Source organism: Malaya genurostris, chromosome 3, assembly GCF_030247185.1.
Source record: "Malaya genurostris strain Urasoe2022 chromosome 3, Malgen_1.1, whole genome shotgun sequence".
Classification (NCBI taxonomy): Eukaryota; Metazoa; Arthropoda; class Insecta; order Diptera; family Culicidae; genus Malaya; species Malaya genurostris.
Window position 1 is genome coordinate 182,343,682 of NC_080572.1, and position 15,607 is coordinate 182,359,288.

The window sequence follows — 15,607 nt, forward strand, 5'->3', positions numbered from 1 at the left end:
TTTCGTTTCAAATACCTAATGTGACATCCCCAGGTACCTTTGGAATCGAACCAGACCCCGAGATATTTAAATGTGAAAACCTGAGCTATGGTTTCACCCCCTAGTTGAAGCTGTAGTTGCGCAGGTTCTCGCTTCCTTGAAAATACAACCAGCTCAGTTTTCTCCGTAGAGAACTCGATACCCATTTGAAAAGCCCATGTCGACAAGTTGTCGAGGGTATCTTGCAATGGTCCTTGGAGATCGGCAGCTTTGGGTCCTATAATAGACACAACACTGTCGTCGGCAAGTTGTCTTAGCGTGCAAGATGTGTTGATACATTCATCAATGTTATTTACGTAAAAGTTGTATAAAAGGGGGCTTAAGCATGAGCCCTGAGGAAGACCCATGTAACTGAATCGCTTTGTCGTCAAATCATCATGCTCAAAATGCATGTGTTTCTCGGACAATAGATTATATAAAAAGTTGTTCAAAACTGGTGAAAGACCATGCTGATGCAACTTCTCAGATAGAACGTTAATGGAAACTGAATCGAATGCCCCCTTGATGTCGAGGAAAACTGATGCCATTTGTTCTTTACGAGCAAATGCCATTTGAATTTCTGTTGAGAGCAACGCTAGACAATCGTTCGTTCCTTTGCCCCTGCGGAACCCAAATTGTGTACCTGAAAGCAATCCATTTGTTTCGACCCAATTGTCTAGACGGAAGAGAATCATTTTCTCCAACAATTTCCGAATACAGGAAAGCATAGCAATCGGCCGATACGAATTGTGATCGGAGGCTGGTTTTCCAGGTTTTTGAATAGTAATAACTCTCACTTCTCTCCATTCGTGTGGGACAATATTACCCTCGAGGAACTTGTTGAATAAATTCAACAAGCGCCTTTTGGCAGAGTCGGGCAGATTTTTCAACAAGTTGAATTTAATTCTGTCTAACCCCGGGGCTCTATTGTTACACGACAAGAGCGCAAGTGAGAACTCTACCATCGAAAACGGTGTTTCGTTTGTATTCAATGTCGCGACGCGGGATATCTTCTGTTCCGGAACAGAATCAGGACATACTTTCTTAGCGAAATCAAATATCCAGCGGTTAGAATATTCCTCGCTTTCGTTCGCGTGATTTCGATTGCGCATGCGACGGGTCGTATTCCAAAGAGTGCTCATTGCTGTTTCTCTCGTTAATCCGTCAACAAACCTTCGCCAGTAACCGCGTTTCTTAGCTTTAATCAGACTTTTCATTTGAAATTCTAACGCCGCGTATTTCCGATAATTATCTGGAGTTCCGTTCCTTCTAAACGAGATGAAGGCTGAAGCTTTTTTCGTTTTCAGCTCTGAGCACTCTTTGTCCCACCATGGGTTGGGAGAACGCATACTAGTTTGCGCGCTAGGTACTCGTTTCGTCTGAGCTTGAATTGCGGTGTCAAGAATCAAGCCAGCCAAAAATGTATACTCTTCCTCCGGAGGAAGCTCCTGTGATGTTTCTAGTTTCTCAGACATCGAGCTCGCGTAACGTTTCCAATCAATGTTTCGTGTGAAATCGTACGAAACATTGATTGTTTCCGATGGTCTTCCACGGTTGGTGATAGAAACTATGATCAGCAAGTGATCGCTACCGTGAGGATCACAGATTACCTTCCACTTGCAATCTAACTGTAGCGAAGTCGAGCAAAGGGATAAATCCAGCGCACTTGGTTGTGCTGGCGGTCTAGGGTTCCGTGTCATTTCTCCCGTGTTTAGAATTGTCAAATTGAAGTTGTCACACAGATCTTGGATTAACGAAGAACGATTATCATCATATAAGCAGCCCCATCCTGTACCATGCGAGTTAAAGTCCCCTAAAACCAGTCGCGGTGAAGGAAGAAGTTCTATGATGTCTGCAAGCCGACGATGCCCTATCGAGACTCTGGGAGGAATGTAGATAGAAGCTATACATAGATCTTTGCCTTTAATATTAATTTGGCAAGCAACAACTTCAATTCCCGGTGTCGAGGGGAGGTTAATACGATAAAATGAATAGCACTTTTTAATCCCTAAAAGTACCCCTCCATAAGAGTCTTCTCGGTCCAGGCGGATTATGTTAAAATTATGGAAGTCGAGGTTGATGTTAGAAGTAAGCCAAGTTTCACTCAAGGAGAATACATCGCAATTATGAGTATGTATTAAGTGTTTGAAAGAATCAAGTTTTGGGATGATACTTCTGCAATTCCACTGAAGCACAATGATCATATCTTCGATTCTCAGTGGTAAATTATCCATCAAAAGATACGATCGCTGCAAGGAGGGGCCATTGTTCAGTCAACTGGTTTAAAAATGTTCTTTACTGTTGGCAGTAGAGCAGTTAGGAAGCTTTTCAGAGGATCAGTAATATTGAAGGCTGTTAATATCCAGTCCACGATATCAGAAAATTTCAATAATCCAGCGTTTGTTGGATTTTCTGGTTGTGCTTTGGGGTCATTCGGGTTTTTTGATGCCCCAGGAAGTGCTGGGTACTCCTTATCATCCCTAAGTTTTTTGAACCCAGGAGGTGTTTGCTTCGGTTTTGAGTCAGCACTTTTTGTTTCCGTTTGGTTCTTTTGTGACGAAGAGGACAGTCTGAGGCCTTTACGAGGAAGCTTGGGAGAAGCCAGATTTTGTCTTTTCCTGCTTCCTTCAACCTGTGTGTAGGAAGGTCCTTCGCCTGGGTCGTCAGAGGTATCCTCTTCAACTGGCAAGATTGCAAACGGGTTCTCAGGGGTCGATGGAGTGGTTCTTTTTAAGATTTCTGCATAAGAACGTTTGGAACGTTCTTTCACGGATCGCTTCAATTTCTCCGCACGCTGTATGTACGTAGGGCACACCGAAAGATCATGAGGATTCTCCCCGCAGTAGCAACACTTTTCCACTGCTCTTCTGCAGAGATCGTCCTCATGGGCCTCTCCGCATTTGCCGCATCGCAGTTTGTTGCAACAATAGGTTGCCGTATGACCTAGCTGTTTGCAGCTTGTACAATGCATTACCCGCGGTACATACAGCCGAACAGGTAGACGAACTCCACTCACTACCAAATAATTTGGAAGTGCAGATCCGGCAAAAGTCACGCGAAATGAGTCCGATTGGTAAAATTTACCATCTATCGATTTGGAGTACAATTGCTTGCACTCCAAAATTTTCACTGGTTGAAGGTCGGGGTTTTTGAAACGGCCTACCCCGTCCTTCATCAGATCTTCGATTGTCAGACTTTCGTCACGGACCACACCGTCGATCTCCACCACATGAGACGGGACGTACACGCGGTACTCCTTCGTGAACAACTCGCTGGTAGCAATCTCGTTTGCTTGCTTCAGGTCGGACACAACAACGCGTAACTTGTTTGGCGAAACCTTATCTATTGTTTTTATTGCCGAGAAATGTTTTTCCAGGTCCCGAGCAATATTTAAAACTCTGAGAGACTTTAATTTGGGCCGGAAGTATACCACCCACGGACCCCCCGAGCCATCGTCTTGGTAAACTTTTTGGCGAGCCAGCAATATCTTAGAGGGAGATGGAGGCATCGGAGAGGGAGATGGCATTGGAGAGGGAGATGGTATCGGAGGGGGAGATGGTATAGGAGGGGTAGATGGCATCTCGGAAGCAAACTCAGCCTCTAAATGTTCTTCGTTCATTCGTTCAGCTTCGCCCTCCTCCGAGACACCCCCACTGTCATCAATATTCATATTTAAAGTGCGGGAGTAAAGAAGTCTCCCGCACTTGAAATGAGAAAGAAAGAAATAAAATGAAAAGAAAATATATGAATAGTAAAAGTTGAAAGAAAAAGTTAGAGAAAATACTTAACAGTATGTCACGGTAAGCTGTTAGGTGAGTTGCTCCTTCACTCCTTCGTTGTGCTTCAGCGTGACCTTGACTCAGGTTTTGGCTGCTGCGATGCGGGTAGCAAACAATAGAAATAACTGCTGCCCGAGGATAGCACAATAGCGTCTACTGTCGATACCGATACAAAACCGGTGCACAGACAGAACTCACTTGCGGGGATGCTACTTTTTATCACTTTTATTTAATGCCTATACTACAGCCTCTGCTGTGATAGGCACCTTCGTCTTACCGATGTCGATTGTTAAAAAAACGCGTGTGCTCACTTCGAACATTCGGTTACGAATGAATATAATTCATTAAAAAGTTGGATAAGGTGTCTGACTTTTTTCATGTTCACCAACACTCTAAACATAAATTTTCTGGTGTTCGAATTTAAATTTTACGCGTCTGAAATTTAAAAAATGGTTGCTGTTTGACAGTTCATTTTCATTGATTGTCATTTTTTATCGCTAGTTTGGTAATTGAAATTTAATTTTACCATACGAACGGTATGCTTTTTACCACAATCGGCGTCTATTTTGATTTACCGTATCAATTGTATTTTTATTTACAGAAATCCGTAAAAAACTAGCCAGAGTATGAACGTCCGGTAAAAGAGTGAGTAATTTTTGTAAACGTTAATCCATGCACCGGGAAATCGGTTCGTTTTGTTCAGTGTACGTTTTCGTAAAAAAATACCGAATATCAATTATATCTTAGAGTGTACACCTATTTAATCAAAGCGAATTGAGTGACAGAATTTGAAAATTTCTCACTAAATTTTATACTAGAAAATCAAAAGAACTAATTTTAGCTATCAGAATTTGAAGACATATGGTTTTGCTTTACTTCAAACTCAAATTGATAATTCGGCCGGATCAGTGTTTTGCGCTAATATATAATGCTTTCCTAACCCGTCTAAGGTTATCGGTTACGATTGAACTCAATTTTTCATTCACAAAAAATAATGTGCAAAAGTTTGATACAAGCCTAAAACCAGTCTTCGTTATCTCGTTCTGTGACATAATGCGGTACAAATAATATACAACTGTTTAATTATAGCCTCGTCGTGATTCATTTCTTGGATGGTATTAAAATTAGAACATCCTATATAAATGAGAGATGATTTAATCAAAGTAATTCCCAATTTTGCACTGGTGTATTGCATAATTTTTTTTATGGATGCTGGTTTATATGTTGATGAACTCGTGAACAGTGTTGGAGTGCTGGTCATAACTCCAAAATCAATCTGTTAGTCTTAGTGTTTGTACATGAACACATTGTATCAGATTTTTTACGATGCTGTCTCGATATTGTAAAAGGTGATTTTTTTGAGGTTAGGATTTTCATGCATTAGTATTTGCTCAGATTTTTTGAGGTTATGATTTTCATGCATTATTATTTGCTCAGTATGCTCTGACATTTCATCATGAATAGACTTACTAACGAGCAACGCTTGCAAATCAGTGAATGGGCCCTAGAAAAGTTGGCAGAAAATCCGCTTTTTTATCGACAAATTTTGTTCAGCGATGAGGCTCATTTCTGGTTGAATGGCTACGTAAATAAGCAAAATTGCCGCATTTGGAGTGAAGAGCAACCAGAAGCCGTTCAAGAACTGCCCATGCATCCCGAAAAATGCACTGTTTGGTGTGGTTTGTACGCTGGTGGAATCATTGGACCGTATTTTTTCAAAGATGCTGTTGGACGCAACGTTACAGTGAATGGCGATCGCTATCGTTCGATGCTAACAAACTTTTTGTTGCCAAAAATGGAAGAACTGAACTTGGTTGACATGTGGTTTCAACAAGATGGCGCTACATGCCACACAGCTCGCGATTCTATGGCCATTTTGAGGGTAAACTTCGGAGAACAATTCATCTCAAGAAATGGACCGGTAAGTTGGCCACCAAGATCATGCGATTTGACGCCTTTAGACTATTTTTTGTGGGGCTACGTCAAGTCTAAAGTCTACAGAAATAAGCTAGTAACTATTCCAGCTTTGGAAGACAACATTTCCGAAGAAATTCGGGCTATTCCGGCCGAAATGCTCGAAAAAGTTGCCCAAAATTGGACTTTCCGAATGGACCACCTAAGACGCAGCCGCGGTCAACATTTAAATGAAATTATCTTCAAAAAGTAAATGTCATGTACCAATCTAACGTTTAAAATAAAGAACCGATGAGATTTTGCAAATTTTATGCGTTTTATTGTTTAAAAAGTTCTCAAGCTCTTAAAAAATCACCCTGTATAACCATCCATCAGAGTTACTATGGTCATTTCAATCCAACTCTCATCACATGTTCTCGTATGTTACACACCGTGTTGGGTTCAACCGTGTATCGTGTACAACCTCGCAGCGGTTCGGTTCAACCGATTATAACTTTCATATGAATTACAACAGTAATTACATTGCATATTTATCACGTTAACCGAGAGGCTTTTCAAATCCACAACCGTGATTCACAGAATAAGAAGATGCATTTCTTCAATGGAAAAGATGCCAGTTGTCTTGTCCAGTCCAAGGTTTTGAGTACCAGTAAAAACACAACCGAAGCATAGAAGAAAATTCTTCAAAAATTCCCAAAATGGACGCTTGTCGTTCTGGGAAGAAACAAAAATCTATGCCGCCAGTGACGGTGATGATTTCCGACTTCAAAGCATTCCGTACTGAGCTTTCTCCTTTTCTCCCGGAAGTAAAAGTCTCATTTCAAATCGGAAGAAGAGGAGAATGTCGAGTCTTGGTTGATGGATTGGAAGATTACGAACGACTTATTCGATATTTGTCCGAGAAACTTCATAAATTTTATTCATATGATATAAAATCAGATAGACCCTTCAAGGCTGTCTTGAAAGGCTTATCAAATGATCAAAGTATTGATGAAATTAAAAATGAAATAAAAGAATTGCTTGGTTTTGCCCCTTCCCAAGTAATACTTATGAAAAAAAGAGCGAATGGTACTTCTAAACCACGCTCTGGAATTTCCCATGAACTTTACCTAATACACTTCAATCGAAGTGATGTAAACAATTTGAAAACTTTAGAAAAAGTACGTTTCATTTCCCACATTAAAATTCATTGGGAACATTATAAACGGCATAATCGTATTGCAAACTTAACGCAATGTCGTCGTTGCCAAGGCTTCGGCCATGGAACCAAAAATTGTCATATGGATATACGGTGTTTGAATTGTGGTAAATCGCATTCGAAAGACGTTTGTCCAATGAATGAAACCGCTGATAAATTTTCATGTTCAAATTGCGATGGAAATCATAAATCCAATTATTTGAAATGCCCTGTCAGGGAAAAAAATTTAAACGTTCGTTCGCTTAGACAACAAGTCAAATCAACGACCTTAAATTTACAGAACATACCTGAAAATCAAAAAACCGTTACAAATGCCACACCTAATTCTTCTAAGGCACTTATTTCTTCGAATTCAAAACAAAAAACAGGTACGCCTGCCAATTCGTCTTCTAACGAAAACAATTTATTGACAGGTAGATCGACCTCGTCATCATCTTCTTCTAATGTCAGTTATGCTGGTATATTAGGTAGAAATCTACCACCTATTTCTTCTAATGTAAATAATCAAAACACAGGACCGCCTTGCAGTCCATCTTCTAACGAAAACAATTTATTAATAGGTAGACCGGCCAAATCATCTTCTTCTAATGGCAGTCTACCTACTAATATTCCTTCAATGCCATTCGCTTCTTTAAATGAAGTCGATTTAGGCGATATAACTGAAAATAAAATGATCTACCTACAAGATCAACTTTTTCAAATGATCATCCAAATGAATTCGACTTCATCACTTTTTGAAGCATTTCAAATCGGATGGAAATTTGCAAATAATATTATAATGAATTTAAAATTTAACAGTGATGTTAAATAATTATTTGAATATTTTAAATTGGAATGCTCGATCTTTGAAATCGAGTGAAGATGAATTTTATAATTTTCTCAAAGTTCACAAAATTCATATTGCCATTGTGACAGAAACTTTTCTTAAACCAAATGTAAAATTGAAAAGTAATCCACATTACGTGGTTCATCGATTTGACAGGTTTACTGGAATGGGTGGTGGAGTTGCCATTTTTGTCCAACGGCAAATTAAACATCGAATTTTACCTTCTTTCAATACTAAAGTTATTGAAAGCTTGGGAATCGAAGTTGAAACCATTCATGGAATTTATTTCATCGCTGGAGCATATTTGCCATTCCAATGCACCGGCGAACAATTAAATTTCTTTAAAGGCGATTTGCAAAAACTCACAAGATATCGATCGAAATTTTTCGTAATAGGGGATTTAAATGCTAAGCATGTCCAGTGGAATTGTAGGCAAAATAACAGTAATGGTAAAATACTTCATAATCAACTCTCAGCTGGTTACTTCACAGTTGTTCATCCCAGTAATCCGACTTGTTTCTCTTCCGTGAAAAACCCGTCTACAATTTTCTGGTTCTAACGGATCAAAGTCACATTTGTAGTGAACCGATTACACATGCTGACTTTGACTCAGATCATCTTCCTGTAACATTCAGACTTTCCAACGAAGCTATAATTAATCCAATTAGTTCTACAGGGTGATTTTTTAAGAGCTTGAGAACTTTTTTAAACAATAAAACGCATAAAATTTGCAAAATCTCATCGGTTCTTTATTTTAAACGTTAGATTGGTACATGACATTTACTTTTTGAAGATAATTTCATTTAAATGTTGACCGCGGCTGCGTCTTAGGTGGTCCATTCGGAAAGTCCAATTTTGGGCAACTTTTTCGAGCATTTCGGCCGGAATAGCCCGAATTTCTTCGGAAATGTTGTCTTCCAAAGCTGGAATAGTTACTGGCTTATTTCTGTAGACTTTAGACTTGACGTAGCCCCACAAAAAATAGTCTAAAGGCGTCAAATCGCATGATCTTGGTGGCCAACTTACCGGTCCATTTCTTGAGATGAATTGTTCTCCGAAGTTTTCTAACTTTTCTAGGGCCCATTCACTGAAAATTCGACGTTGTGGCAGATCGTTCGGCTTCAGTTCTTGCAGGTGCTGTATTTTATACGGTTTTACACCAAGATCTTTGCGTAAAATCTTCCATGTGGTCGAATAACACAAACCCAATTGCTGCGAACGGCGACGAATAGACATTTCACGGTCTTCAGCAACACTCTCAGAAACAGACGCAATATTCTCTTCTGTACGCACTGTACGCATTCGTGTGGTTGGTTTAATGTCCAATAAAGTAAACTGAGTGCGAAACTTGGTCACAATCGCATTAATTGTTTGCTCACTTGGTCGATTATGTAGACCATAAATCGGGCGTAAAGCGCGAAACACATTTCGAACCGAACACTGATTTTGGTAATAAAATTCAATGATTTGCAAGCGTTGCTCGTTAGTAAGTCTATTCATGATGAAATGTCAGAGCATACTGAGCAAATAATAATGCATGAAAATCATAACCTCAAAAAATCTGAGCAAATACTAATGCATGAAAATCCTAACCTCAAAAAAATCACCTTTTATATTCAACTATCATAGAGCTAATTGGTTGGATTACAGATCTCACATTGAAAATCATGTGGATCATGAAACTATTTTAGAAAATTCTGCGGACATCGACACAGCAATTGATAATTTGAATCATTACATTATCGAAGCTAGAATCTTTCAGTTCCCAAAGCTCCAACTAAATTAAATTCTCCTATCATCGATGACAATCTTCAACTGCTCATTCGGTTGAAGAATGTTCGTCGACGACAATATCAACGTTCTCGTGATCCTGCTATGAAAAACATAGTTAAGGATTTACAAAAAGAAATTAAACATAGATTTACTCTTTTGCGAAATGAAAATTTCGCTAAAGAAGTTGAACAAATCAAACCATATTCTAAACCTTTCTGGAAACTTTCTAAGGTTCTTAAAAAACCTCAGAAACCAATTCCTGCTCTCAAGGAAGGAAATCAAATACTTCTTACAAATGGCGAAAAAGCTCAAAAACTTGCTCAGCAGTTTGAGAGTGTACACAATTTTAATTTGAACGTTGTGAGTCCTATTGAAAATGAAGTCTCACTGTTATCACAAGATGACATTATTGAGACGAATTTTGATGAAATTAAGTCAATCATTAGGAAACTTAAAAACATGAAGGAATTTTTAATATTCTTATTAAAAATCTTCCCGATGTTGCCTTGAGACTCTTTGTTAAAATTTTCAACAAGTGTTTTTCATTAGCTTACTTCCCAAAAAGATGGAAAGACGCTATAGTAATTCCTATCCTCAAACTTGATAAAAACCCAGCAGAAACATCAAGTTATCGACCAATTAGCTTACTTTCTTCTATCAGTAAACTTTTTGAAAGAATTATCTTGTTGAGAATGATGTCTCATATAAATGAGAATTCAATTTCTTCACCAGAGCAGTTTGGATTTCGTCATGAACATTCAACTACTCATCAACTTGTCAGAGTAACGAACATGATAAAAGCAAATAAATCTTCTGGGTTATCCACTGGAGTTGCTCTTCTAGACATAGAAAAAGCATTCGACAGTGTTTGGCACAAAGGTTTAAAAGCAAAAATGTCTGATTTCCAGTTTCCTATTTATTTGATCAAAATGATTCAAAATTATTTAACTGATCGTACTCTTCAGGTTAGCTATCAGAATTGTAAATCTGAATTGCTACCCGTACGAGCCGGTGTTCACTATTCTGTGACGACACAAGTCTGTTAGCCACAGGTAGAAATCTAAGAGTGATCTGCAGTCGCCTACAAAGAAGTTTAAATATTTTCAGTGATTATCTGTCAAAATGGAAAATTAAACAAAATGCAGCAAAAACGCAATCAATTATCTTTCCCCATAAGCCAAGAGCTTCTTTTCTTAAACCAAACAATAATCACATTCTCAAATTGAGTGGCTTAGAATTGACATGGTCTGATCAAGCTAAATACTTAGGTTTAACGTATGACAAAAAACTCACTTTCAAGGATCACATTGAAGGAATCCAGGCAAAGTGTAATAAATATATTAAATGTTTATATCCTCTTATACACAGAAATTCTAAGCTCTGTCTAAAAAACAAGTTGTTAATTTATAAACAAATTTTCAGACCAGCCATGCTTTATGCAGTACCAATTTGGTCAAGTTGTTGTTCCACCAGGAAGAAAACGCTTCAAAGGATTCAGAATAAAATTCTGTAAATGATTTTGAAGCGTCCTCCCTGGTTTAGTACAAATGAGTTACACAGACTCACAAATATAGAACCATTAGATGTAATGTTACATAATATTATAAGCAAATTCCGACAAAAATCGATGCAATCTTCAATTGAATCGATTCGCTCTCTGTATTAGTTAGTAAGTTAGTATATAAGTTCCTTTTCCCCATTACACAATACAAGTAGGTTTAGAATTTTCCCTACACAAAAATCTCAGAATTGCGGAAGCAAATAATGTCCTCATGGTAATAACCAAATCATATATATAATAGGGCTGAAAAGTCACCACTTGTGACTGAACACCCAATTTAAATCTTAATAATTTAATGTTAACTCATATGCCAATAAATAGTTATTTTAAAAAAAAAGTATTCCCTTTAAGAACGCGGAAAAAAGAGTTAGATAATATAAGACCGTGTCAGCTTAGAGAGAAATCAGATTTCAGTTTAGCTATCGCACTGCTTTACATTGAACATATTATGTCAATTGTATGAGTGCGCAGTGCTGCCATTTTGGAGCGCACGAATTTGACATTTCTCTCACCTATCGTGTCGCCTGGGTTGGCAGTTCAATGCATAGGGCGCTAGTCTTGCAAGACAGTTGTCGCATGTTCGAGCACTGACATGAAAAGATTTTTAGCGCCGTAATACTATCCATGCAATGATTTTGTACGCTACGAATCGGTTGCAAAGTCTGTTGAAACAGAAAAGGCCAATATCCACAAAAGGAATGTAATGTCAAGAGTTTTCTTTGCTCACCTACTTGCATGTATGAGATTCGATGCGGACTGTTCTGGTGTTCTGGTCGGATCTGGCATCCGCTCACTACTCGAAGCGATCGTTGGAGGAGATGGAGCGGCTGAATAGCGAACCCGCCCAACGTCCGAAACAAGTCCATTTTGTATGTAAACATTACAAGAAAATGAGCCTCAAGAGTGAATTTTTGCCAACCTTGAGAAAAAAACACAAAACAGAAACAGTCAAAATGAATGACTCATTTAGTCATTGCATGATATTAGAGCTAACAACAACACAAACCCCTTTTCAATCCACCTAGTGGAGTGATAATGCCTTTCTTTTGCCATTTTAATAGTCATATAAAAAACTCATTTTTTTGGACTCTGTCTTCGGCCATTAGTATTGTGAACTTTCTAAATAACCTAATAGTAGCAAGTCTAACACTTTCGAGATCGCTTCTTTCATCTCCAAAAATTTTGGTGCATTAAAAAACACAGCGATTTTTCGGTTACGTCGCATGTAAAATTGAATCTCTCAAACCGGAAATGCTTGCCATAATACTTCCAAATTCTTTGAGTCGTCTTCGAGAAAGTCGATGGAAAATGTGTGGTTAGTCGGTTACGTCATTTATACTAAAAACTGTATCTTCACATCCTTGCTCTCTCTTGAGTACTATTATTCTATAATTTTCAAATCCTGTTTCGTTTAATATAGACTTTTTTCAGTGTATTAACAGATCGGCTGAAAAGTTCGTATCGTTTCTATGAGAGGGCGCCACTAGAATTAAATCCATACCATTTTCAGTTAGTACCAACCTTCAAAAGATACGTGTATAAATTTGACAGCTGTCTGATTATTAGTTTGTGAGATATTGCATTTTGAGTGAAGCTACTTTTGTTATTGTGAAAAAAATGGAGAAAAAGGAATTTCGTGTGTTGATGAAACACTAATTTTTGATGAAAAAAAGTGCCGCCGATACAAAAAAATGGCTTGATGAGTGTTATCCAGACTCTGCACCGGGCGAAGCAACAGTTCGTAAGTGGTTTGCAAAATTTCGTACTGGTCATATGAGCACCGAAGACGATGAACGCAGTGGGCGTCCAAAAGAGGCTGTTACCGATGAAAACGTGAAAAAGTCCACAAAATGATTTTCAATGACCGTAAAGTGAAGTTGATCGAGATAGCTGACACCCTAAAGATATCAAAGGAACGTGTTGGACATATTATTCACGAATATTTGGATATGAGAAAGCTTTGTGCATAATGGGTGCCGCGTGAGCTCACAATCGATCAAAAACAACAACGAATTGATGATTCCGAGCAGTGTTTGGAGCTGTTATATCGAAATAAAACCGATTTTTTTCGTCGATATATAACAATGGACGAAACATGGCTCCATCACTTCACTCCGGAGTCCAATCGATAGTCAGCTGAGTGGACTGCACGCGATGAACCGAACCCAAAGCTTGGAAAGATTCAACAATCGGCCGGTAAGGTTATGGCGTCTGTATTTTGGGATTCGCATGGTATAATTTTCATCGACTACCTTGAAAAGGGAAAAACCATCAACAGTGACTATTATATAGCGTTATTAGAGCGTTTGAAGGACGAAATTTCAAAAAAACGGCCTCATTTGAAGAATAAAAAAGTTTTGTTTCTTCAAGACAATGCACCGTGTCACAAGTCGATGAAAACCATGCTGAAATTGAACGAATTGGGCTTCGAATTGCTCCCTCATCCACCGTATTCTCCAGATTTGGCCCTCAGTGACTTTTTCCTGTTCTCAGACCTCAAGAGAATGGTCGCTGGTAAAAAATTTAGAAGCAATGAAGAAGTAATCGCTGAAACTGAGGCCTATTTTGAGGCAAAGGACAAATCGTACTACAAAAGTGGTATCGAAAAGTTGGAAGATCGCTATAATCGCTGTATCGCCTCTGATGGCAATTATGTTGAATGATAAAAACGAATTTTGGCAAAAAAATGTGTGTTTCTATTAAACGATACGAACTTTTCAGCCGAACTGTTAGTTTGTTGCAATAAATATTTTGATAAAAATAATGAACTTTTTTTCTTGTATGTTCCTGTCAATTTTTTGACAAACAATTTTAGAGTTAAATTAACTTGAAAACAGTTTAAATCGAATTAACTTTAGATGAAGGTAATATTTGTAGTTCTTTGAATTTATAAACTTGGCAGTTGAAATAAATGATAAGATTTTTTTCCATAAATAAATACGTTTATTTCTTAATTCCCAGAAGTTTAGCCCGTAGCATTAATTTTACACAGAATTCTTATCTTAATATAATTCTAATATAGTCACAACGATTTGAATACTTTTATAAACTATTTCGAATTTGTTTGTATCAGCACATCATTTCTATTCAAATTTAGCTATTGGATGAACGAATGGACGTAGTTGGAGTCAGAGCTAAGTCTTCAAAGGGTCAATTATTAGATTGAAACTCCAATTGTCTTTATGAAATGATAAAGAAGTTTCATGTATGGAAGGTCACGACAAGCAAGTATGTCTCGAACTGGGACATTGTATAGTTTACCTTGGGTACGCAAGGAATTTATTAGTTGAGATTTGACATTACGATACTTCACGCATGTCCGAACGACATGATCAATATCGCGATAGCCTTCGCCACAAGTACAATGATTAGTCTCAGAAAGTCCAATTCGAAGGAGATGTGCATCTAACGTGTAGTGATCGGACATGAGTCTGGACATCACATGAATGAAATCCCTACTCACATCCAGTCCCCTGAACCATGCCACTATAGAATTCGTTGAAAGAAATCGGTCTCTCATAAATTTCACCCTCAAAAGCACCACGTTTGGCTAAAATATCGGTTCTTTCATTGCCTCGAATGGAGCAATGAGCCGGGACCCAGACTATAGTGATTCGATAATTACTATTCAATATGTCGTTCAAGGAATGATAAGATTATTAACACAAAATTTCATCTTACACTTTTGTTTGTTAAAATTATTCATTTTGTTATTTGTAGAAGTAAAATGATTTCTTTCAAAATAATTTGAAGGGTTGCTTTTGATACATTGTTCTTGAATTACATATTTTTAGCAATTCCAATAACATTAATAATATTGTAAATAATTACACACCACTCTTCCTGGTATATTTCTTTTTATAGTATCCAATGGTTCGCAGTCGTTTCAGTCAAAATAGAGATAACCTGCATGCAATATTTGTTATGAAGGAAATGTGTAATCTAATGTTGAGCAGTTTATAATTATCAATACTTACGCTTGGACTGTTGAAAAGCGCCAATAAAACTTCGTTGTATCACTACACAAATAAGATCATAGATAAAATGAATCACATTTTTTTCTTAACATAAAGATAAAGCAAAACTGAATCAACATAGATATTGCCAACAAAAACATCTCTACTTTTGTTAATATGCAATAAATATGTGAATTATTTCAACAATAGAAACCGCTGAAACAATTATTTCTTCCGTTTGGCTGGACCAAAATTTTGATTCAGGTCAAACAGAGATCTCCATTTCTCTGCGTGTATTCGGAACCGGATGAGACAACCATATGATTTTCAAACTTGATCAATGACCCAATAGTAGCGTTCATACGAGCTAAGACTTGTTGAAATTGGTTCACCCATCTCTGAGAAAATTACGCGGTGAATAAATCCGTTGAAAACACACGCACCCACATTTTCCGATCTTGTCGAGCTGAGTCAAATTGTATGTAACACTGTGGGTCCCCAAGGCTCCACTCCAAAGTTGTTCATTCCAGCAATTCTATTACCTTTCTGTAAAAAAATGGAAAAAAGATGTTCAATGATGAC